The 23,294-nt window shown below is 41.4% G+C and overlaps 1 protein-coding gene across 1 annotated transcript in view; it reads left to right on the top strand.

Annotated features, from left to right (window-relative positions):
- Anxa13 (annexin A13) overlaps positions 1–23,294 on the top strand; it is a 79,071-nt gene that overhangs the window by 1,307 nt on the left and 54,470 nt on the right. The window contains exon 2 of the mRNA XM_005410937.2: positions 2,657–2,929. The gene's annotated coding sequence lies outside the window, so the exon portion shown is untranslated. The remainder of the gene's footprint in view (positions 1–2,656; positions 2,930–23,294) is intronic.

The raw sequence follows: 23,294 nt of genomic DNA, 5'->3' as shown, positions 1-23,294 counted from the left end.
CTAGTTACAATAATAAAGCAGGAGTGTGCTTGTTAAACTTATTTTTTATTAACAAATATTAAATGTATCCTGGACGTATCAAAAGTTACAAAATACAAGCAGAGGCCACTAATGGTGAACTTCTGAGTGTTAAATCAGCAAGGCACAAATCTTTGGAAGCTTGACTGTGGTAAATAAAAAGATTCTAAGATTGGTAAATCACTGGACAAAAAAAGTAGACTATAAAGGAGGAAATGATGGGTTAAAGCTATGTGAACAGGAAGAACACAATTCCTTTAGAGTAGGAACTGGTGACAGAGTTTGGTTTATGAAAATACAGGGTGCTAATTATAGCACTAAGCTGTCTCCTTTCCCCCAAGAGGGCCCAGTTTTTGAGAGAATGGAAACAAAGCAGTTCAGATAGTTCTTAGGTTAACCCACAAGGCCCAGTTCTCACTTTCTGGAAAGTTGAGAAACAGGACCGCTCCCCAGATGCCAGGAAGGCCAAAACAGCTGCTCATCAGGCTCTGCATGCAGCGCTCATTACATCATGGCGCTTTCTTAGTAAACATTCGTCTCCATTCTTTAGTTTTAGTACCAAGGCCTCTGCTCTTTCTGCTTCACTAGACCTTTGCTTTTCAAATTCCAGAAAAGTCAGGCACTGTAGAGTGTTAGAAGCCCCATCCCAGAAGATGCTATCCAAATTAACCTTGTAAACAAACAATGTCTTCAAAATAACAAGTGCAATAAGTTGCCTACTAATCTGGCTTTACCAGATTGGATTAAGAACAATTATCCAACTAATCTGGGAAATCTAGTCTTTAGTGACACTACAGGACTCTCTGTTCCCAAAATTTCACAGAAAATAATAAGCAGAAACAACCCTGAAATAAAAGAACTCTCTAATGTCCACACTCACAGACAGAGAACATCATTCCCACAGTAGGAAGAATAATGGCTCCCAAAGATGTCCACTCTAATCCCTAACAAACCTGTGAATGTCACCTAACCTCGCAAAAGGAGCTTTGCAGATGTGATTAAATTAAGGGTCTTGTGATGGAGAGATTGTCTGAGATTATCTAAGTGGGTTCAGCGGGAGGCAGGACTATCAGAGTTAGAGAACATGTGCTGGTAAAGGAGAGGTCAGAGTGATGTAGGACCACAAGACAAAGCAGCTTTTAAGAGCTGAAAAAGAAATGGATTCTTTCTTCCCTACAACCATTTGATGTCCTGAACTGTAAAGTAAAAATTGGTATTGTGGTGTCACTAAGTTTGTAGTAATTTACTACAACAGCAATAGGAAATAAAATCACACTTACCAATAAAATACTTACTACCCAAACAACTGATGCAGCAAATTCTATAATTAAGGCCATATAATTCAAATGCAAATGTCCTTAGGAGGAACAATCACTTTTTAGCCCTGGACTTTTTGGTGTACATGGGTTATCACATCCTTTTCCAAAGACAATTTTGTAAGAGCTTAAGGATCACAGATCAGGAAATAATTTCCAGGAAAAGAAAGAGGAAGAAGTCATGGTAAACATTTTTTATCTTGCAGTTTTGTCAGACCTCATCTTGGTCATGAGTTTGCATCCCAAATGTGCTTTGCTCTATTCCATGAACCAGTTCACCTTCTAGGCCACTCAACACCTTGGCCTAGCATGGTCCCACCTCCCAGGTTTTGCCCTTGCTAGTTTCTCCCCCACCTCACTTTGGATGCCTTTCTCTAGACTGTAAGGAGCAGCTGAAGCTGAAAATTGATCACATGTGTGAGGGGTGAAGCATCCCCTGTCAGAAAAAAGAGCACCTGAGGCAAGCCATGTGATCAAGCTGCTTTGGTCCAGAGAACACCAAGCCTGAGACAATCCAAGCAATCAGTTGCTAGGCTGTCATATGATACTAACTTTGTCAAATGTATAAATAAATATCTCCTATGGTGGTTGAACAGCTCCTTTCTTCCCATCCAGGGAGAGAGAGAGCTCCACCTGACCTCAGCTTTTGTGTCATCTTTATTTTTCCCATCTTCTTGCCATTCTTCTGCCAGGAACTCCAAGAGACACATGAGACACAGCACTAGACCTTTGCACAACAGGCTCCGTGTGGCTTAGGGTGGCCTTCTCCAACTACCCCACGCAGGCCTAACCACTTCTCTCCTTCTTTCTGACACATTACCTTGATTTATGTCCTTTGTTGCAAGGAATCATTATCTGATATTCCCTTATTTGGTTGCTCATTGTTATCTGTCTTTTCATGGAAGAAAAAATTTTGTTCATTCATCAGTTTACCTCCAGTTCCTAACATCATGCATTGCACATAATTTTTCAATATCAATGAATACATTGAATGGAAAGGCTACTTATGTGATATTTGAGACCCCAAATGTCATCATCTCAATTAAGTCTTCCTTGATCTCCTTCTTCAGAAGTGTAGTACGTCCTGAACTTTCTACATCCCTCTCTTCTGCACTGTCTCTCTAAGGTGGAGATGGAATGCATGGGAAATCATGCAATGTCATAACATTGACATCATTGTCAACCCTTTCTGGAGGGAGGCTGCCTCGCTGAGACAGGACTTGTACTTACCCACAGCCACTGTCTCCACTTCTCCCTACTGCTCCCTGCTGTGAACTTGGCCCATTTTGAAAATCATCACACTTGCACTTGGTCTATTTCAGAGTGGAGAAATGTTTCCACACCTTTGTCTGTGTCAGAGGAAAAGAACCTGTAATTGAAGGAGGAAAAGTCAGCCATCCATCCTCTCCTGCCTCATACGCTTCAGAAATACACATTTGCAACTTCTGTGAAGGCTCTACAGTGTGAATCCCTTTGGTTCTTTGCATATGGAAAACCCATCTCTTCAATGCTTACCCCATTTCTCTACTTGGAAAACTCCACAGCCTGTCGCAATTCAGATGGAGTTTGGAAGAATCTGCGTGTGAGGATGGACAGTAGGTAGAGGTGGGACAATGCGGGACTGTTTCTCTTTTTGTTGAGTTTCTGTAATTTTCTCCTGCAAGTGATGCCAAACAACTGAAGAAATATACACCTGTTTTAGAGAAAGATAATTATCATCTCTCTATATATAATACAGAGAACAGTACATGTCTGCCATATGAACTTTATAACTTCTGTGTTTATAACTTTTGTGGTCTGATGTGGAAATTCACATGGCAGTATCAAGCCAGGTCCTCTCAATGCAGAGGCTGGACAATGGTAATAGTTAAAGTGACCACCAGGGGCTGATCTCACACAACATTTCTATACTTAAAAACCTGACTGTTCACTTCCTGGTTTCTACTTTACTTTTAAAACCATTCTCTCAGGGCTTACAGTCCGGGAAACTATTTAATTTGGCTCTACAGGCTTGTAGCATCTAATGCTTCAATTCTTTCTTCAAAATGATTGCTGCTCAGTGGTCCCAAATTCCCCTATTTGTGACTTCTGGTAGCTCAAGCTGACAGGATAAGTTGATTAGCTGCAAAGCTGAATTTGTCCATAGTATTTGAAAATATTTTCAAAGAATCCATGATGGGAAGTAAAACCACCCTGTGAGTGAATGAGGAAGTATTTCATGTTGGTACTCAATTTTATTTTTAAAAAGGCAATGGTTGGACTAGTTGAAAACAGTAAACGCAGGTAAAATAAATGAGATGACCAAAGCCCATGGAAGTGAAGAAACCTCTAATTTCTTCCCATTCGCTCATCAATTTAGTTAAGTGAAGTATGTGAGTGATCTTGTTCTTATAAGATATAGAATGAAAGTGTTTAATGTCAGATTTGTTTTGTAATGAAGGGGAGGTATTTCTAGCAGTATTGGAATCACCTGCAAAGTTTTAAAAATTACCAATATCCAGGCCCCCCATTAGATTAATTATAAAAGAGCTCCTGGGGTGGAGCCCAGGTATTGCATTTGTAAAGTATCTCCAGATAACTGTACTGAGCAACATTTTATCAAGCATCTTTGGGCCTCAGTTACACAATAAACATTAGTTCAAATAAATTTATAACATGGGAAGATTGAAGAATGTTAACTTCTAATATCTAATTCTAATTCTCTTAAGTCAATAATTCCAGGACCAAATATATAATAATTCTTTTGAAAATGCATAATAATTTTCCCAGTTTAGGACTTTTAGTGCAAAAAATTAGCAGCATCTATTCAACATTTGTGAATACAAAAGAAGTAATTTAAAAATTTCCCCACTCCTTGTTAACAACCTGGAGGGCCATGAGGCAGAGAACTACACAATATTCGGCCAAAGTGGAAAGGATATGAGTTAGTGCAACACATAAGGAATTGATCCACGTCAGATCATTTCAGCTTACTTGAGTATATTGTCGCAGTGGCTTAGAATTTGGCTGAAATGGAATAATTTTTTATTTCCTTCTATTATGTCATTCAAATTCTCCACCTTTAGTAACACATAATCCTTCAACTGCCTAACAAGAAATGCATGTTTGTCTACTAGTGTAAGCTTCCATCAGGGGTTAAATTTGAGGACAGTAGGATGTGGAGGACCTCAGTTGTTTCCATTTTGGCTGAACCTGACCCTGTTTCCATGTATTGACATGTACACAGCTGGCTAGGACTTTTCCTTATCCATTTAATTGGCTTTAAGCACTGCATATAGGTCCAGCCGAGGTGCTGATGGCAGTCTTTGAAGGTGTCAGGCATGTTTCCCCAGAACTAACCCCGCATTGTTCCCTTGTGTGAGCACGGATGAGGCAGGACAAAGAGCCAATGCTCCATGCTGTCAGCTGGGATTGAGCCTTGAAATAGAGGCTATGACTTCCTGGGGCTTCAAACATTACACATCAGAGCTGAAGCAGCCCAAAACATTAGATACTATCTCAATTGTGTGATGCAGATTACTCTTTCTGCATATCCTTCTCTCTGCAGATGGCAGAGATGATTTCAGGCCTCCTACCTAGCCCAGCTCACAGCACTCACCTACTTCCCACCATTCTCACAGTCACTCATCCTCAAACCACTCCTTTCTTCATGAATGAATAAAACCCAGGTTCTGCCTTGGGTCAAGGCCTTTGTTCCACATAGCCATCATGATGGCTGGACTTAGGACACCTTGGCTCCCCATAACTACAATATTACCTTAGTGTCTTTATCCTCACCATAGCTTGCACTGGAAGTGGTAGATTGGAATTAACTCACTAGAATTCCAATAACTTTTCATGGGATTGCAAACATGAACTTCCTGGACTACAACAAGGACTGGGAAGGGTTCTCTACTGTAGGACAGTTTGGTGACCTCTATAAATGAGATATGAGTGAGACACTACTTTCTTGGCTACAGTTACAACTGATTCTGGGAAAAGGTCAGTCGGCTATTTCTTGGCTCATATCTGGACGTATTCTCTGCATTACAGAAATGTGGAATTCTCTTTCAAGTAAATTTAGTTAATGACCACATCTTTTTTAAAAAGTATGTAGTACATAGTCATTTTTTCATTTTCATTTTCTACTTTCCTTAGAAAGCCAACTTCATTATACACCTAACACAAGCAGACCCAGAGAAGCAAACCTTGAATAAAAATTAGTCAAGAAGCCGCAGATGTCTATTTGCTGTTAAAAAGATAAGGCTCACTGCAAAGAAAGGCAAAAGGGAAGGTTCAGCTTTTAAATATAACCAGGACTTTGAGCCTGAGCAAGCCAGTAGCCTTGAAAGGCAGGCTTTGTTAAGAAGAGACTTTCAGGATTCTTATAGCTTTCTCTGGCAAATCTTTAGGGAAAACAGGGTGAGGAGGTAGACAAAAACTTCAAAATGAAGCATTTTCCTGCAGAAAACTCAGCCCTGATGAAATGACTGAATTTAAACAGAAAATACTAAATTCAGTCTTTTTTATTGGTACTGGGGACCAAATTCAGGGGCATTCTACCACTGAGCTATAACCCCAGTCCTTTTTATTTTATATTTTAAGACAGGGTCTCATTAAGCTGCCCATGCTAGCCTTGAACTCGAGAGTAGCTGGGATTACAGACATGTGCTACAATGCCCAGCTAAATTCACTCTTTCCATTTATGGATTTAATTCCTTCTCCCCCACATACACTCCTCCCACTACCCAGTGGGGTGAGAATATGAGAATGATTATGTCTACCATAGGAAATAATGCAACCGGATTTTCTTTCTGTAAGTGAACGGTTACAAAGAAAGACCTGTTTTTTGCACACAGGAGATAGGAGCAAGACTGACTTGAAGTGCGAATCCCTTACTATATGCTTCCTGAGATAGTATCTATTTCCACATGTTAGGACTTCCCAAGAGCACTCAGGAGGGCTTCCCACAAGGGGAATGAGGCAGGTTTTCATGGCCCACTCAGGAAAAGCAGTCACTAGAAGGACCCAAACTACAGCTTCCTAAAGAGCCTATATTCAATGGGAATTGAAAATCTTTAATCCAGAAAATTCTGACAGCATCAGTGAAATTAATATACAAGATTATAACTAATTCCCAAATCAGAAAGAAACACATTCATTGCATTTGGGGCTAAAGGAAATTGCAGAGGAAAATCTCTCACTCTATAAATAGGAGAAGAAGATAAAGTAAAATAAAATAACCCATACCAAGATCCCACCACAACCCTGATCCTCAGGGGTCAACAACAAGATATAGTGTTAGCAATTGATTTTTCCCCTGCTGTCAATTATTGACTCTGATTATAGAAATCTGAAGTCAATCTGAGAGTTAATTTAATGAAAAAATATATTCTTTCACCAAATATGGACTAAGTGATTTCCCTGTGCAAGGCTCTATGCTAAGTAGTTAGGGCCACAGAGATGGTTAAGATGTGATTCTGCCCTTAAGATCTAAGGATCTAGTACCTAAGTCAGTGAAATATGAAGTAGAACATACAGAGGAGTACAAGATACTAGTGGAAGGAAACAGACCCTCCTGGTAAGGACTCTGGAAACAATCACCACTGGTGCTTTCCAAAAATATTTGTAGATTGCTTTATATGGGCCAAGTAATCTGACTACTGCAACTATCAACACTCTCACTTCCTTTTAAAACTTCATTAAAACTTCATCTAGACATGGCTTCCTACTGAGCTTTTTAATGCAGAGATAGATCGGAAGCCTGTGGAGGAGAGGGTAAAAATACCTGGTTATTGTCTTTACATTCTGATGAACATATTCAAATGTGGAGAATGGACTACCTTAAAACCTGTTCTGTTTTTGCATAGAACCAGTAACAAATTCTTGATATGGTCGAACACTGGGCCAAGAAAGAATAGTGGACCGGTTTAAATGTTTAAAGATACTAATGATACTCATAGTTTCTTGCCAAGCTAGAAATGGTATTATTCTTTTTACCAGTCTGGCTACTCACTGCTAGAAAATAAAGGCTGATTTTCAGTTTATAAGTAAGCCACAAAGTTAAAGATTTACCACATATTGCTTTAAAAACTATTAACTGGTACAGGCTGGTACCGTCTGTTTATTGCTGATATGAGAAGTAGGACACACCTGCCATTAACAAATAATGACATGATAGTGTGTGAGACTACCAGGAAACATACCAGAGCTGATTAGTCAGATCATTTCATTAGGCTGACAATTATTAATGGGCTCCTCACCATGATGCTTCACAATTCCCTAGACCAGCAGTTTTTTAGGGGGGCAATTATGTCCCCAGGGGACATCAGGCAATGCCTAGAGACATTTTTGGTTGTTACAACCAGAGAAGGTGGACAGAGTCCAGGGATGCTCTGCTATAAAGCACAAGACACCTCCCCACACAACAAATTACCTGTCCGGCCCCAAATGTCAATAGCGCTGAGTAAGAACCCTGCTGTAGATATTTGGCATGGAAACGAATACTCTAAAAGCATTCACTTCACTCTGTGACCCTTAATCCAAAATCAGTCTCAAAACCATCCCGTGCAATCCTTGTACAGGAATCCATGTCCACCTTTGTCATGTGAAAGGTAAGGAGGGGGTAGTGGCCTGAATTCAAATCTTAATTTAACTAAAGATGAAATAGTCTCTCTGCCTGTTTAGCCATGTTGTATCTCAGGTTCTTTATCTGTAAAATGAAGATAATAACAATAATAATCTCATTAAGATTGATGTGATATTAAATAAACTCATCGCAAACTGGAATACTAGAGGGATATGGTTGGTAACCAAGCACCGGGTCAGGGAGCGGCAGGCTAGGACAGAGGCTCATGAGGGAGAAGCCTGGGAGCACTTGTGCCGTCCGAAGAGCAGGCAGCCACTGCTCAGCACAGTGCTTTGTGTTCCAGTGGAAATAAAAGCCAGGATTAATTTTATTAAACAAACAAGATTTCTGATTTTTATATAAAACTGATGGGCAGCCACTTAAAAGAAGTAAACAGGAAGCTCACTGTGTGGGCCACACTGAAGGGCAAATGCATGGGCCAAGTGCAGTGCTCAAGCCATGTGTCTGAACTCTAGGATCATCTCACACCCCTCACTTCTCTCCGGCTTCTCACTGGAAGGCCATGAGAGAAAGAGGATAAAGCAGCCTCTGTCTGCACCCACAGCAACATGCATAAGACTGCCACATTACCACCTCTTCTCCTAGAAGCCTTACTAGTCTCTGAAAACAACACACTATTTTATATCCCTGTATTTCTGCTGATCTTGTTTCATCTTTTTTCCAATTCTCCTTTTTCTACTTTTCCTTCTAAACCTGTGCTATGTTTGCCTCCTTCTGGAAGTCTTTCCTGATTTCATCTCACTTCCCTACCCCTCGGTGCCTCCCCCTTAAGTTAGCTACCTCACAGCACCCAGGAATGATATTCCAAACATCTAAGTCTCTTAGTCCCAAATCTCTAAAAAATAATTGATAAACCTATGTAACACATTATCGGGGATACAATCTCAGGGCACCAAGAATGGAAGCAGTATGAGGCAGGATAGGACAGAAGACAAATTAAAGCTATTATGTTCTTGAGAAGGCCGCAGTTTCTCTAGAAAAGTCAATGGCTTGGTCCTGCATGGCACCCCTCAAGGGGAACATACAACCACTGCACTTCAAGACAGTCATGTATGGCAAGGAGTGAGGCATCTATCTGTTAGCTTCTTCCTGTCTTCAGCTTTTTCATGCTCAAAATTTAAGCTGTGGGATAGGAATCTCTCAGGTAGAATGAGTTTTGTAGTGCACACAGGCCCAGCAGCAGAGCTGCCTCCACCACAGCACTTGTCACATTGTAGGAAATGATGTCTTTTGTACAATTATTCAATCAGTGATACCAGATCTTTATCACTTACATCTTTATAGCACGTTAACACTAATGTCTTTAGCACTTTAGCATAGTTGCCCAGCACATAGTAAGGAGGGAGAAAGGTGAATTTTCTTTGTATAGGTCAACAGACATTTGTTTATAGGACATCTACAAGTTGTCAATTGGCATGAAATTCACATGTGGATTTGAGATGCCAAACCCATCTTTCAAATCAGTGCTACACCTAGGATGAACCTTACGCATCCAAAGTGCACTGACTTCCACCCTTCTTTTCCATTCCTGCATCCCTCTAGCTTCTCAGCACCTTGATTCTCTCTGGGCATCACAGGGCAACTTTACCTTGGGAGCCTGATCTAGACAAAAGTTTACTGGATTAAAAAATTGAACAGCGCACATCATACCTATATTAGGCATCTAGTGTTTTGATGTTGTAGATGCTGAGAAATATTCACATGCAGTTGAATTTTCTGCAAGAAGGTTTTCTACATGTTCTCAACAAGATAAAACTATTTCTTTTAATGGTCTTTGTTGTACAATTTGTTTTAACCAAATCTTGCTCAATAGGACTCCCTTGAACCCCAGAATTCCTCATTGACAGTAAATCAAGAATAAGTTAATATCTGTATGTAGAAAAGGAACCTCAGAGGCCCATCATGTTGCAAATGGCTGCTGAAGGCCATTATACTCCATCATGCATGTCTATAGACTTATATAAACTTATGTATATGTAAACATCCTTATTCACTCACTGATGGACACTTAGGTTGTTTTCATATCTTGGCTGTTGTGACTAATTCTGAAGTGAACATGGGAGTACAGATATCTCTAAGTGATGTAAGCTAGACACAAAAAGAAAAACACTGTGATCTCACTTACATATACGAATCATTTAAAAAAGAAGTTACCAGAGTGGGGAGAATGGGGAGATGTAGCTCAAAAGTGACATAGTTGCAATTATGTAGAATGAATAAGTCCAGAAATCTAAGATACAGTATGAGGATCATTGTGTAATGGTAAGCAGAAATGCTGAAAGACACCTAGGATTTGGAGGCAGATTTATTTAACATCGGATGGGCACTGACTAGGAATCAGTTGTTCCTTAAAATATCTGCCTCAAAGGCCCAAGGAGGAAAGTTTTTATGGGATTACAAAGGGGGGGGGGGTACAGAGGTAGTGTATTTGGCTGTCTCTGATTGGTTCTTACAATACGTATCATAGTGATCAGCTATGCATCACAGTGAACAGCCATTTCTAAGAGACAGAAGCATCAGGAACTGCAACAAGAACTATCACTTAGACAACTGAAGTATACTGGCTAGGAGGCATTTTCTGCTACATTTCCCCCCTCTTTAAGTTTCCCTGGCAAATCTTTGCTGGGCATATTACACATGATCTTCTGAGACAAGACCCAACTAGAAGCAGTAACATTTGGGTTGTTAGTGATCCTAGTATGGGCCCTAGACAAGATCCCCAAGATTGTCTTATAATTTTTCTCTAAGTTGCCATTAGGAAGACACACAATTTAGGCCTGTCTGTTCTGTAACATTACTCTGGCAAGGTAGTGAGGGAATTAATCTGTTCTAGGAGAGTGTCCAATGTGCCTTGGATGCTCATCAAGTGCTTGATTGATTGTTTTATTCCCTTGGGGAGACCATCCATAGAATTTAAGGCAAAAACCAGAGCTAGCAGGTGATCAGGGAGTACAGAGAAATCCTATGACTGTGTCCTCAGGCTTTAGCCATGTGTGGGCTGGTCAAGGTCCAGAGTGAACAGAGCAGGGCTTTAAGTGCATTGTATCTTCAGAGTGAGCTGTCTGGCCCAGGTAAATTCTCCAGCAGATCTAAGGCTGGATTTCTGAAACGTGTAGAGGTAGTTAATATGCACCAAGATTATATGTGGTCAGGAGTGTCTATAGGTACAGCTGGTAGCGGGACCTTGTAAACTCCTGTTGTCTTTTCAGTGCTGGGAAGGAATGTCTTGGGCCTGCCTGAGTAGGCACAGAGGAGCACTAACAGTTTTTTGTAAACCCTGTAAGGTTTTATTTTATTATAATCTATCTATATATCTTTAAATGGGGAGTATCTACTATAATGCATGAGGTCAGGGGCAGTGACACAGATGCTGAACCCTGAGTTGGCTTCAGGAGTACAGTTGCCAGCCAGGGGTACAGATGTGGCTCAAGCTTGCTGAACATACAGTGGGGGTAGGTTTGTCTCTGATCTTCCAAGAATACTAGGTAAAATTTTTCTGGCTGGAGTTGATGTTTCAGTCAGTCAGATACCCAGAAGAAGCTTAGGCCTCTGGATTGAATTATTTTGCATTGGTGACAGGTTTCCAAAGAACAGCAGGAAGCAGGAACAGGAGAGCTTTGGCCAAAATAGCTTTGTCCAAGGTGACCACAGCATATCTAGCCTGTCAGACTCCATTCCTAACAGAGGAAAACAGGGTGTAAACAGGGTGTACTCAGCATCTGTCAGGGGATCCATTTTTAAAGTCTGATAGGCTTGAAAATAGTTTATCAGTCAGTGCCAGGCAGTCATGGTCTCGTGGTCCCAGTTTGGTGGGCAGGTACATGGCAGGATTGAGTGGTCCACAGTTATTCGGGAGATCCAGTACAGCATGTGGCACCTGGACAGTTAGGTCTCAACCTAAGATGAGCTTGTCAGCTTTCTTGATCAGAAGGACAGTGGCTATTAGAGCATGGAGGCAGAGCAGGGAGGCAGCCTTTAGTGACTGGATCCAAGTATTTGTACAGGTAGGCCACTGGGTATTCTCAAGGGCTGACAGTCTGGGTAAGCATCATTGTTTTAATGAACTCAAGGATCTAGATTCTATACAGGCCAGCAACACCAAGAAATTTGCAGAGTTTCTTTTTTGTAACCAGTTTCTGCCAGACATTGTAGCAGAACTTTTGTGCTTTTCCTGCAGGCAGCTTGGGTGTCATTAATCAGAAGTGCAGTGATCTTCTCCAAAGAGGGTGAACAAGTTTTGAACCTCTGGGAGGTTGAGTCCAGGTCAGTTGACTTTTGAGCAGAACTGGGGTCTTTCCAGTTAAATGCAAGGAGGAGATGGCTTACAGGAGCCAATTAAAGGCAGAAGACATTCTTTAGGTCCAGGTAGGTGTACCAGCAGTCTGTTAGTGACAGAATAATGAGGCAACATATACAGAGGGCAACCATGGCTGCACTGGAAGCTCAAAGACCTTGAACTGGCTTTATAGGCAAGACAGGTGTATTTCAGCAGTTTGACAGTCTATAAACATTTTGCAACTTTGAAATCCCCGGATATGTGGTTGACTTTCTAGCCAAGTCTCTTGTGGCATGGGATACTGTTTGATGCAGGTAGGGGTTGCCCTGGGATGGAGTTTCACAATCAGAGGCAGGTGATTGATGGCCCAATCTCAGGCCCACAGGACCATGACAGAATTGTTCAGCTGGAAAGGACAGAGAAACAGGCTGTCTTGGAGCAACCAAATCTGTTGCTAGAGCCTCCTCAAAATAGTGGAAGAGTTCCCAAACCCTTGTGGTAAATGATTCCAAGTGAGTTGGCCTTTTTGTCCCACCTCAGGATCTTCTTAACTGATCAGCCTGCAAGCAAGAGAAGGGATCTTCTAAATCTACACGTGTAAACCAGGTGGTATCTGGAGGTAACAGTCCAACAAGGGTGCATGGGTTGGGAACCACAGATTAATAGTTTATCAGGATCCCGTATTGCTTTAGGTAGCTGAGGTATGGTTTGATGTCTGTTTGTACTTCTGGTGACATCTGACAGCAATGGAGGTCATAGTGAGGTGGCATGGTTGATGGACAAGCCCAGAGGCAAGTCTTTGGCTCATATGTCTGGAAGGAGAGTTTTCAGAATTTAAGGATTGCAGTTATCTGTCTCAGGCTGATATAGGTATTGTCTTCCTGTTGGAGAACAGTTAGAGTTGAAAGTACAGGGTTAAACAAGAGGGAGGCTGACTGGCTTGGTGCAAAGAAGACAGTTACTTCTATCTTGAAGAGGAGGTCTCTTCCCAGAAGCAGTATGGGGACTGACTTTCACAGGAGATGTCCTCCCAGGCTGCAAGTTTGAGTTTGGCAAAAGGGGTGAGAGGCAAGAGTCCTAGTTGCCCCAATGATGATACTATGGGCTCCCAGTGGACCAGCTGATAAAGGAAGCCAAATCTAACTTAGGCTGGTTTATTAACTAGTTAATAACACTAGTTATTTCAGGCTGATCAGGCCCACAATATTCCAAACAAGTGGACTGTGAAGGCTTAAATAAATGAGACAAATGATCTGATTTCAGGGCCCTAGGAGGTTATAACTCTCTTAAAAAATTTAAGATTCTCTGGGTTAAGACCCAGACTTCGCTGGGCTGCCCATATTTATTAGGTTTTCAAACAAAGGAGGAGGACACTGAAGAAAATGCAGGAATCTGGGAAGGACTTGGGGGACACTTTAAGGAATTCTTCAAGTAATACTTATGTTAATTTAGAAGAACTAAGTTAACTCCAGGAAGGCCTTCACTACAGCAATGAGATGCCTGCAGCTGCAGTCTCCTCTTAGCTAATTGGGGTTGGAGTCAAATGTCTTCATTTGTGGCCTATCTTGTCCTTTGAGGCCACATGGCTTCACCCACATTACAGGCCTCAGTAGGAATCAGTGAGTCACAAGTAAACATGGAAAGCCAATTGGTTAATATAAGTACTGCTTAGAGCTGCTTCATAGTGGTCGCCGTCAGTCTCAGCCAACCAGACCAATGAAAGTGTTGTTACCTGATCCATGCTGAAGCCTTTGAGAGTTCTTATCTTTCAATCTGAATAGGCGTTTATTTTTTAGGTCCATAGTCCTTATCTCAGGCTTCTGGGTAACAGTAGTAATTTTAGACATATTGTTGAGGTTTTTGCCTCCCTCTCTGATGTCTTTGAGAAGCATTCAACTGGGTTGTTTCTAGGCAGGGAAACTTTTGGGAAAGGCCATGGAAACTTATTTGTCAGGGCTGACAGTCCAATTTTTCCTCAGTCAAAATGTGAAACTCAGAAGGAATTGCTGACAGTCATCTTGGGTGGGCACTAGATGACACCACCTGACCAGGATGGGAAGCACAATGCTGCAGAGGGAGGGTCTCTCTGGCCAAATTCAGGCAATGGCCAGCTGGAAACAGTTCAGGTGGCTGGAAGTAGATGAGTTGGAAGCAGACAGTGAAGTTATAGGTGTTGGCAGTAGCTGGAACTCTCAGGAAAAATGTGTCTCTTTTTTCCTTTTCTTTTTCCTTCTTTGAGATGTAGGGAGTAGTTTAGTTTCATTTTTAATTCTGTAATCTCAGAAAAGCCCTTTATCCTGCAATCAGGGACTGTGGGTTTTGGCTAATGCCCATCTCTGACTTCCTACATGTGTTGGGTACCCTTGAACAATGGCACAAAGACAAAGCATGGGTGCCCCTCAGAGAGAGACCATTCAGATGCCTGCCTAGCTGCACCCCACACAGGGACTTAGGCACAACTTAACTAAGGAGGGTGTGAGGCCTCCATTATACCATACGTTGGCTGCCAGGGAACTGCAGGTGAAGGTCCAATCAGCCACCATGACAAATGCTTCCCAGTCTTGGTGTACAGATGGAACAGCCTATTGCTTACATTGTCTGTCTATTCACTCACACATTCATTCAACAGGCACTCAGAGGTTAAACATTCCAACCCCCTTCCCTTGAGGGTGGTCAGACTAATGAGAGGTGATCAAGCTGTCTGCTTGAGCTGAGCAGGACTGACAGACAGACTAACTGGGGTGCCTGCCCTGAGGGGTCTTACTGGAATCAAGCAGGCAGGTAGATAGACAGACAGATTGCATCCTTCTCCCTTTGGGGTCCAATGTAAGTTGCTGGAGCAGGCAGCCAGGAATCTTCCTCCAGACCTCTGAGGGGACTTGAGAAATCTTGAGGCTGCACCTTCCTGTCAGGACCTGGAGAGGTCCTTGCTCCATCCGTGAGGGCCATGACCAGTGACCAAAGAGGTCAGCACAGTCAGTCTTCCTGGCAGACACACCAGAAGCAGAAACACTGAAACGACGTCCAGGATTTGGAAGCAGATTTATTTTATGACAATAGGCACTGATTGGAATCATTCCTAAAATATCAGGCTCCAAAGGCTCAGGGAGGGAGGTTTTTATGGGGCTGCAAACAAGAGGCAGAATACTTGGATGTCTTTGATTGGTTGTTACAATGTACATCATAGTGACCAGCTGTGCATCACAGGGACCAGCTGTTTCTGGGAGGCAGAAGCAACAGGAACTGCAACAGGAAATATCACTTGGGCACTGAAGTATACAGGCTGGAGGGCATTTTCTGCTACAATAGTGAATAATATTGCATTGTTTACTTGAAACTTGATAAGAATAGATTTTAAGTGCTCTACCACACATATACACACATGAAGGTAGTTATGAATATAATGATCTCTGTGTGTATTAAAATATAAGGTGGATATTTAAGAATATATACAGTTTGAAAAAAATATTTTAAAAAAGAAAGGAAAGAAGTCCCCATCCATGTGGGGATTTTTTGTATCTGCTAGGGGAAAACATATTTTCAGTTTCTTCTAGTGTTCACTGTGGGTGTCTCAACATGGAACCATCTGTAGTTTGAGTATTCACTGCTTTTCTCTGTTGAATGATCTATGAGCTGTGCAGCTGCCAGGCTAGACATCTCCACTTGCCCAGCACTGAGGAGGCTGTTTTCTAGCCACTTAACGTGCACGTACAAAGTAAGATGCACAGCCTTGAACTTACTCTCTTCAAGGGGCTGACAAGCATAATAATGAGACAAAGCGTCCCTCCTTCGAAAATAAATTCTAGGAACTAAAATAAGCCATTGTGTCTAAATTAATTAAATTTCTAATAATAATTTCATTTGTTGCTTTAAGAATTCTGTCTCTAATAGTCTCAAGCTATCAAACAATTACAAAGCCTTGGTTATCTGTTAAAAAGTACTTTGCAACCTTCACCACTTCAAACTTTGGCAAGTACATTTTGCGTGGGCACATTAGTCAGCAGGTAACATATTAGTTTCCTGTTTTATTATTAATTTATCTGTTATCATTCTGTATGACCTTTGCTATCATTTTTATAGCCTTTATTTAAAGATGGCTTGGGAATATGCATGAGATCTGAAGCAGCCTGAAAAACAATTTTTATGAAGCTGTCTTACATGGTCTTTATCTTCTGCCATCTGTAGGTAACCAAAGCTTAGTCAGCATAGGCTCCCAGCAGCGGCCACACAGGCTGAAGTCCTGGGAAGGGTAAATGCTCTCAAAAAAATAACCTTCAACATGTGCCATCATTACAAAGTTGAGAGCTCAGAGCTCAGAGCTCAGAGCCAGCCAGGAGCAGAGAGCCAAGATGTGGGAAAGTTCAAAAAACAAGAAATTCTTTATCTTAGGCATCGTAGCCATACTGTCCCCTCATAAAGTAAAATTTAATTTCTAACACAGAACAGGCTTTATAAATAGTTTTAGACTCCATTAAACTAGTAGGAGTCTAAAACTGGGGATCTTGCCTTTTTCAATTTACATCACTGCCTGGAATCATGGCATGAAAAGTTAACAATAAAAATATTATTTTGCACATTACTGCTGGCAAATTTTCAGAGTCAAAAACAAAGTGTTTTTTTATTGATGCTAATATATTTAAATAAGAAAAGGCTAGATAGAGGTTCCTGGCTGGGATCATAGAATCGGTGTAGTTTTGAGATGAAAGGGGATTGACAAGCCATCTGATCTACTCCTTGGCTGCAGCGTTGGAAACATGGAAGCCGTAGAGGAAGGAACTGGCTCATAGTCAGGCAGCTAATTACAGAGAAGTGGATTCTGTGATGAGTGGCCAGAGAGCCTCAGGAACAGCCACCAGCTCCCCCTCATTCCCACCAGGCCCATGACAAGCCTCATCAAGCCACTGAACAAATCAAATTGACTCAATCCACTTTAAAAATCAAATCAATTAAGAATTTGTTTATCTTGACTCATTTTCATGTTCATTAGTATGTGTTTGCAATACATAGTGAATTCATTCATCTTGGGGAGTTGGTACACTGACATGACATGTCTTAATTTCTTTTATTTCCCCTTGCCTTCCCCTCCTTCTTCTTCCCTCCATCTCTAGATCCCCCTCCCTAGAAGAAGAATCTATCTCTTTATTTTCTACTATCTATTGTTTATTTTGCTCTTTAAATTATTTGTACTTTGGGTTTCTCATATAAAAGAAACTATGGAATATTTAAGCTCATGTGTCTGGTTTATTTTATTTAACATTATGGTCTCAAGGTGAATCCATTTTCCTACAAATATCTCAATTTTATCCTTATTTATGGCAAAGTAGTACTCCACTGTGTGTAAATACCACATTTTCTTTCATCCATTCATCTGTTGATGGATATACAGGCTGCTTCCAAGATTTAGCTACTATGAATTTTGCTACTATAAACATGGGCTATATGGACTACTTTTTAAAAAAAAATTCTGAGAAAACATTGCTTCTCTCCACATGATATATTTGTTCCTGAAATCCTGTGAGGTTAGTTTAAAAAATTGTTTTAGATATTTCGAACAATATGTTCTCCTCATGTTACTCCTGAGAGTCTTTGACATAGCTCACTGCTTTCTCCCCAGAAGTGCTGTTATCTTGACCTTTTAGATGTCACATCCTTCTCATCTTCTCTGATCTTACTCACTTCCTTTGCCATATCCTCCACTTCCTCCACCCAGCAGTAAGGGTCAGCACATCTAAGCCTCCATCCAGGCAAAGGATGCCCTATCTACCTTTCCATCCACAGCAGAGGATGTTGGGTAGGTCTGACTCACATTTGTCCCCAGCTGTCCAAATTCCTGGAGCAACTGCCTGAGCTCCAGGAACAATTATAGTCCATTCCCACATCCTGCAACCACCCCGCCTGCACTGCTAGGTCCAGGCACACCTTGCACAACAAAACACTAGCCATTGCCATGACAGCCAGTTACTACGGTAATTGTTGCCACTCAGCTAGTCTCACTTCACTGGTCCCTTCCCTTCCTCTTCTCCCCTTTCCTTTTTTTCTTTCCCCTTCACTTCCTCTTTCTTTCCTTCCTGCCTCTCCTTGTCTCTTTCCTCACTCTCTCCAGTAGCATCTCAGCCTGGCTTTGGTGCTTATTTATGCCAGAGACTCCCATGTGTATCTCTACCCCAGGCATCCCTCCACTGAGTCTCCTTACCCAGTTACCTGGGAGGGACATCCTTGATTGTCCTTGGGTTCTCCCTGATAATTTCCCTTGTTTCACCTTCCCAGGTGAAGTATCTAGATTATCATCTAGACTAACTTCTCCATCTCATTCTCAGGTGTCTTCAAGTCCCCTTGACCTCTTCACATGCCACCCTCCTGCCCACCTCCTGATCATACCAGCCACGTCTGCACCACTCCCGATGTTGTCTTCATGATGCCCTCCCCACACCCTTTCACTTCTTGCCTCTCCACCAGTCCTGGAGTAAAGGCAGTACCTCTTATAAAGTCTTCCTTCTTCCTCGTGGCAACTGTTTCTCCTTGACCAACTTCTTGTCTATAATAGTTATTTGGTACTTCAAATCTATCCTGGCTTCAGACTACACATGTAATCTTCTTATTATTATCTTATACCCTACCTCAGAATTTGGAGTTCTTAGAGGGAAAGCACTCTATTTTTTACCTTCTTTTCTTTCACCTCGCAGAGTCTAGTATGGTACTATAGCATCCCATACTTGTCAATCAACATTTATGCACTAATGAATGAAATTCTGCCATGCAGACCCAAAGCAGTGGTTCACTGAGGCACTGATAATGCAGCCTGAAGACATTTGGCCTTGAAACAAGGAATCTCTTTGAGAGGGGAGAAACCGGCACAGATGAACAGAGAAAGATGATGCATCCTGGGGTGTATTCTGAGGAGTTGGAGCTAACTATGCCTGAAGCTAGCTACCTTCATGAATTTTATGAGCCAAAAATTCTTCACTTCAGTTATTGTGAGTTAGGTGTCTAGTCACTTGCATCCAAGAGAGTACCCAATAAACTGCCCTAAACACAAATTGCTTATAGTATTTTAGGCCAAAAAGCAACCATAGAAATGAGGTCCACTTTCTACCTTTTGCATAGTAGCAACCTGAGAAGTGGGGAGGGTGAGTGATTCTGCTATAATTGCATCTCTAAATTGTAGCAGAAACCAGACTAAAACTCAGGGCTTTGCTCTCTTGGGGGTTTTTGTGACGTGTTTACTGACACTGATACTTTATTTTCCCTACTGCAGCACATGCATTTGAGAGGGCAGGGGAAGGGAGGAGCAGGGTTCTCAGCTCTGTCCCATCACTTAGCAACGTGCATGGCAAATGTATGAGCAGTGCTTGTTCACATGCCCGGGAGTGGAAGAAGGCAGTTTTGTTCTCTGCAATTTTTGTTTTAATGGCTGCCAAGTGCACATGTGACTTTCATGGTTTCTTTTCAAGAATACGGACAAGTATAGACAAATGATTTCTTTCAGCAACTACAACCCTATCTTGAAATTTTCAGCCTTTTTGTCTTAGTCAAGCAACAACTTCTATGCATTTGTGCTCCTGAAGCAAGCACAAGCAACAACTTTTATGAAGCGATCATTCTATAAAGACACCGTGGAGATGTGTTAAGCAACAAGCTTGTCTTCGCTTTTGAAAATCATTAACTAACGTGGAGTAGGGAAAATCATAAACAAACAAGACAAAAATGCTAAGATTTTTGCTTTTGTTTACATGAATGAAAACATCAGTCCAAAAATCACTAGATTCTTGGGTTCTATCTAAGTTACATTACATAAATGAAATACTGTCAATTTTCTCTATAGAAAGAAAGATTAGGCAAATGTTCAGCTTTTAGAAAATCAGTATCTATTATTTTTCTTATTTTCATTAATAGTATATGACTATTAAATAGAATCTGCAATACTTACAGTCTTAATATATAGTATCATCATCTTCATCCATTCCCTGTTACTATAACAGAGAGATGGGCTAATTTATAAAGAACAGAGACTTATTTTGACTCATAGTTCCAGAAGTTGGGGAGTCCAAAGCCAGGTAGTTACATCTGGTCAGAACCATGTGCTAATTTGACTCATGGTGGGTAACCAGAGGGGAATGGGCATGGGCAAAAGAGGAAAAGCATGAGGGGCATGTTTTCTTTAACAACTCACTGTCACCAAAACAGACCCCTCCAATGAGAAAAACATCCATCCCCCTTACACCCCAGTCACCTCTGCAAGGCCCATTCCCAGCGTAGCCACAATGGTAACCAGATTTCAACATGAGCTTAGGAAGGGACACACCATAGCAATAATGTCTTCCCAAAGCCTTTCTAAATAGAAACAGAAATTAAACACAATTGTACAGCATGATGTATTTCTTATGAGGATCACAGCAGCTGATCATTCTTATTTTTTACTTCATGTGTATTGTTTTCCTAAAGCTGCCATATGAATGCCACAATTTGTGGGGCTTAGAACAATGAAGTTTATCATCTCACAACTCTGGAGGACCCAAGTCCCAAATCAAGAGGTTGGCAGGGCCTCAGTCCTTCTGCAGCCTATTGGGGAGAAGTCTGCCTTTGCCTCTTCCTGACTTCAGTCTTTGGTGCCTCTTGGCTTTCAGACATGTCAATCTAGTCCATCTCTGTTGTCACATCAGATGTTGTTGCCTCTCTGTGCATCTGTCTTCGTGTGGCATTTCCCATCTTCATTTTGTGTTTTTTTTTGGTTGTTGTTTTGTGGGGTTTTTTTTGGAGGGGGGCGGTTTTTTCCAGTACCGGGAATCAAACTCATGACCTTGCACTTGCCAGGCAGGCGCTGTGCCGCTGAGCTAAATCCACAGCCCCAGCATTTCCCATCTTCTAAGGACCCCTGTCACATTGGATTTGGTTCTACCCTCACGACGTCATCTTAACTTGGTTATGTCTGCAAAGACCTTATTTTTAAATAGTGTTATTCATGGGTCTTGGGGGTTAGGACCTCAACATATCATTCTGGAGGACACAATTCAACCCCTGAAGAATCTTTTCGAAGAAGTGTTAAAAATTTAACCTTGGCAGGTAATGCAACAGGAAAAATTCTTCGGCTAGGTGGACTTGCTCTTGAGACTCTAATGTGAAATTTGAACTGTGGTGGATCCTGATCCCCTTTACACAATGTTGCAAAGAACTGGAAATCAGCTTTGGTCTGAAATAAATTTAGTGTATATTTATATAAAGTTAGAAATCCAGAAGTCATCTTATCCTTCCTCCTCTTCCTGATCCCCAACATCTTATTAATCTGTTTGTAGGTCCTTGACCTCATTCATTAGTTCAACAAGTACAAGTGCTTATAATAGGGCTATTCACAGCAAACCCATCCTGTTGAAAATACCATAAGTAAAAACACGTTGAATACACCTAAACCTACCAAGCATCCTACATAGCACACTGTGAAGTACTACTTGCTTCCTTTCTGATTGTAGGGGTGACTAGGGGCTGGGGCTGAGGCTGGGGCTGCTGCCCAGTATCATAAAGGACTAGCTTGTCACACATCACTAGCCCTGGGGAACACCCACAATGCACACCTCAAAGAATGGCTTTTACCGAATGTCCCTTCATGTCCCTACCATCATGATGTAAAAAAAAATAAGTAAGTCAAACCACTGTAAGTTGGGAACTGTCCATACTTATCAAGTCCTGAGGAGTCCTTTTTTTATATGGATTTATACTGTTTTTTAAAAACAGCAGTCCTGTTTTTATATGGATTACATGTTGAAAAGATAGTATTTTGAATCATATATTTTATATCTTGAGTTGTATAGTATAATTAACATAAATTACATTAGTAATTTTACCTTTTTATGGGGCTACTGGAAATTTCTATTACTTATTTATTTATTTATTTATTTATTTTGGTACCAGGAATCGAGCTCAGGACCTTGCACTTGGCAGGCAGGAGCTGTGCCACTGAGCTATCTCCCCAGCCCCCAAATTTTAAATTGCCTACATAGTTCACGTCATATTCCTATTGAAAAGCACAGGTAGAGAGGGAGTACAGAGATAAGGAGCTGTTACAGCATCAGTGTGGAGACACTGGCTTGCTGACATGGTGGGGAGTTACAGGGTGGGGCTTACTGGGAGAGTGAGGCTCTCTTAGGGAAGGTCTCTCTGAAGCAGAAATTATGAAGTAAAGATTAGAGGAATGAGAAGAGTTCAGGGTTCCCAAAGGGAAAGAAGCCTGTGAAGGATGCAGGGGCAGGACTTTGCTGAGGAAACCCAAAGCAAGACTCTCAGAGAGAAGGACCTTAATGTGTTAGAGGAATGGGAGAGAATCCAGTGTGACTGAGACGGGGTACTGTGTAGGATCCTTGGAGGTGAATGGAGGTGACCAAGGTGTTTGACTCCCACCACTAGCTGGGCTCTCCCTGAGAACATAAACATCTCTTATTACTTGTATTAGTTGCACCTAACACACTTCCTGCAGAATGCATTTAATGAGGGAGTCTGTAGCACTTGTTGATAAGCCAAAATGTGAAAATTGTTTAAAATAATTACTTATAAAATGTTTTCATTAATGCATGACAATGTTGTGAACTTCATGAAGTGATTGGAGGAAAAAAATGAGAATTACACTATATATTCTCATCCCACTGACTTTTCCACTAAGTAGCTGCCTGCTGTTGAGAACACATGGAGCTTCGTTGGACTTGAGTTTTCTAATCTGTAAAATGAAGGAGTTAGTCTAAACAATTTATATCTTCCAATCTTACAGGTCTACTTACACATCATCCATCCTCCATGCCTTTCTGTCAGCACAAGCAAGCTCACAGCATTTAAGGGGTCAGATTCTGCAGATCTCAAAATTCTGGATGTACTGCAAAACCTCATCAGTTCTTGGGCTACAGATGAAGCCCTATAAAAAAGGAAGGCAAGAGAGGGAAGGTGTCTCCCAACGGGGGCTTCTCATAGTGGAAGGAAAACCTCATTGGGCTCAGGACTAGATAATTATTTATTATATGGAGCTGTCCCAGGCAGTGCAAAAGATGTATTGCCCCTGGACTGGGTTTGACCCCCG

This window comes from Chinchilla lanigera, unplaced genomic scaffold, assembly GCF_000276665.1.
Source record: "Chinchilla lanigera isolate Chin_1 unplaced genomic scaffold, ChiLan1.0 scaffold00139, whole genome shotgun sequence".
Taxonomy (NCBI): Eukaryota; Metazoa; Chordata; class Mammalia; order Rodentia; family Chinchillidae; genus Chinchilla; species Chinchilla lanigera.
Note: the sequence above shows the minus strand (reverse complement) of the source record. Positions and strands in the feature narration are given on the sequence as shown.